This window comes from Ananas comosus, unplaced genomic scaffold (assembly GCF_001540865.1).
Source record: "Ananas comosus cultivar F153 unplaced genomic scaffold, ASM154086v1, whole genome shotgun sequence".
NCBI classification, from domain to species: domain Eukaryota; kingdom Viridiplantae; phylum Streptophyta; class Magnoliopsida; order Poales; family Bromeliaceae; genus Ananas; species Ananas comosus.
Genome location: NW_017890710.1, coordinates 6,151 through 8,797, shown reverse-complemented (window position 1 = coordinate 8,797; position 2,647 = coordinate 6,151). Strand labels below are relative to the sequence as shown.

General features: G+C 40.2%; 1 long non-coding RNA gene across 1 annotated transcript; it reads right to left on the bottom strand.

Annotated features, from left to right (window-relative positions):
- Nucleotides 1-346: 346 nt before the first annotated feature.
- Nucleotides 347-1,053, bottom strand: LOC109704123. The gene is made up of 3 exons (XR_002214182.1): nt 817-1,053; nt 512-739; nt 347-414 (listed from the first exon to the last, which is right to left on the bottom strand). It is a non-coding gene; the product is annotated as an uncharacterized LOC109704123 (long non-coding RNA).
- Nucleotides 1,054-2,647: the final 1,594 nt, after the last annotated feature.

The following is a 2,647-nucleotide window of genomic DNA, read 5'->3' as shown; positions in this document are numbered from 1 at the left end:
ATGGAGAAGTCATGAAGCTTTCATTACCATTTAAAGATGCTATCATTTCCGATACGATTTATATATCAGTGCATGTCTCAATGCCTTAAACTATACATGTATTCACATGAATATGAAATAACTTCAACTCAGATGTCAACGGAGACATAGAGGGAATTCACCCATTTCGGAAAGGTCTGACCCACCTATCACGAAGCTCAATCAAGCCAAAAGGAGTCCCGAAACTCTGCTGAAAACGAAACACGAAAAGCGCATCAAAACTACGGCCGAAATGTCCAATTTCGATACAATTTGCACTTAGTACAAAGTAATAACTTAAATCCCTGTTTTGGTTTCAGTTTAATACCTTAAGTTAAGCTTCTAATTGCTCTCCAATGCCAACTGATGGTGATCCAAAGGTCGGTCGCACCCTCGCTGCGAACAATCGTCAAACGGCATCAAAACACTTATTTGCTAGCTAGTAAAGCCGGAATCTTGCGAAATCCGGTTTCTAATACAAATTCCTGCTTACCTCAGGTTAGAACACCTTCTAAACCAGTCCCAAAGGTCACCAATTAAGCTCAATTTACTTCGGAAACCTGCGGCGAGCCACGATCCCAAAATCAGCCTTTTGTCGTCGAATTCATGCCCAAACAATGAAGAAAAAGTAGTTTACCTCCTTAGATCATAAACTCAGTCTCAACTGAGCTAAGCTACAATATCTGATCCTGTTACAGCAGCAAATCCCCTTTTCCTTCAGCTAGGAACCACAAAAACCAAACTCAGTACTCGACTCGACTAATAGAGCTTAGATTAGGGAAAAATTGAGTCGATTACCTTACCAAGCTTCCAACCAGCAACCCACTGGTTTGGTGCTGCGAAAAACCTTCCAAAATACCCTCTCACACATCCACAAAGGCTCAGCGACACTCGCAAGCAGCGAAGAACAAGCGAGGCGACGAAATCGAGCTAAATCGTTGATTTCTATGTAGAGAGAGAAAACTTCTAGAGTGAGAGAGTAAGAGAGGTGCAAGGCTGCTTCTCAGAGCTCTAGCATCATCCACAAGGGTCCAGGGGTCGTGCTGGGGTAATATGGATAGAGACAAGATGTGAATTTACCGAAATAGCCTTGCTGCCACGTATCTGCCATTGTGTACCGGTACAAGGTGATGGCTGTACCGGTACAGCCAGCAGAAAAATGCTGCTTTTCGTCAGAACAAAGCACTTTCATGCTTTTAACTTTCCAATCATCCTCTAACTTGTCCAAAAACTTGTCTAAGCCCTTTAGAATATGTAGAGTAGTGCCACATACCATTTCCCACATTCGAACTTCGTAATTGACCAAATTCGAAGCATTGCAATTGATAATGCATTTGCGATGCAATTTTCTAATTCCAGTTACTTTCTCACTTCAGTAACTGGTTAAACCTTTCTAAGGTCTATCAACCATCGTAGCTCAGTTCCAAAAGCCATTGCAACCCTTGAACTTATTAATAGGCCCAGAATTCAGTATATTACAGCTTTTTAGTATGTTTCCTCTCTATTTGCTTTCATTTTGACAATTTTTGACAAAAAGAGGGAGAGCGTAGATGAACAGGAGGAGAGCATGGATGAACAGGCATTGAACTAAGCAGAGGATGATGAGATGTGAACAAATGGGGAGATGTGATCGAGATGTGAACAAAGGGGGAGAAGGTATAAGAATTTAAGGTTAATCATTTTTGAATGAATTGTTTTGCAGGAAATCAAGACTTCAAGACTCCTAGTTGCGTCTAAGTCATAGAGTCTGTTTTAGGAGTTCTTGATGTAATTGTGAATTTCTGAATCTCAAATTGTATTTGGATTACACGCGAGGAGTTCAATGTTTTGGTGATGACAATTGAACTTCGATTCTTTTATATATTTTTGAGTTTTGTGAGTTTTGTCACAAAATTGCCAAAGGGGAGATTGTTAAGAATTTTGTATTGGCAAGTTTCGTGAAGTGAGTCGGAGTCTTGAAGGATCGAAGCGGATTGACAAAGATCGAAGAATCCAAAACTTCAAAGAAATCAGAAAATACCTCACGACGTGAATCACGATGCTCAGGTAAAGTTGTAATTCATGTTATGGTAATTCATACTTAGTTATAGGCATTAGAATCATAAACTTAAAGTTTAATGGATTAGAAAGTGCCTCGGAACGTTGTGAAACCCGAAACAGTGCAATTTGTGAAAAAATGCACCGTGTACCGGTACAGCAATTGACCAGTACCGGTACAGCCATCAACTTTGGCAACGTAGATTTTTGTTTCGTCATCGTGTAACCGGTGACAGCCTTTCGTGTACCGGTACACTGTGTAAATTCGTGAAAACTTTCTAATTCGACTCCGTTTGATTCTAAAGTCTATAAATAAGCTATTGGGGTTCTCTAACATATCAAGCATCACGAAAATATATGTTTGAGAAACCCTAGAGGCTCGGATTTCATCTAAAATCTATTTTCTACATAAAGCCTCTTTTAGGTCAAATCGAGATTTTGGATTTTAATATCAATATGTCGATTTGATCTCCGCTTCGCTTGGAGTTCGCTTCCCTGGTTTTCATCGATACTCTAAGCGAAGGATCACCATAAACATGATGTTCTTCATGATGGCGTCATGGATTCGGCATGATTGACGGCGGTTCGTGGA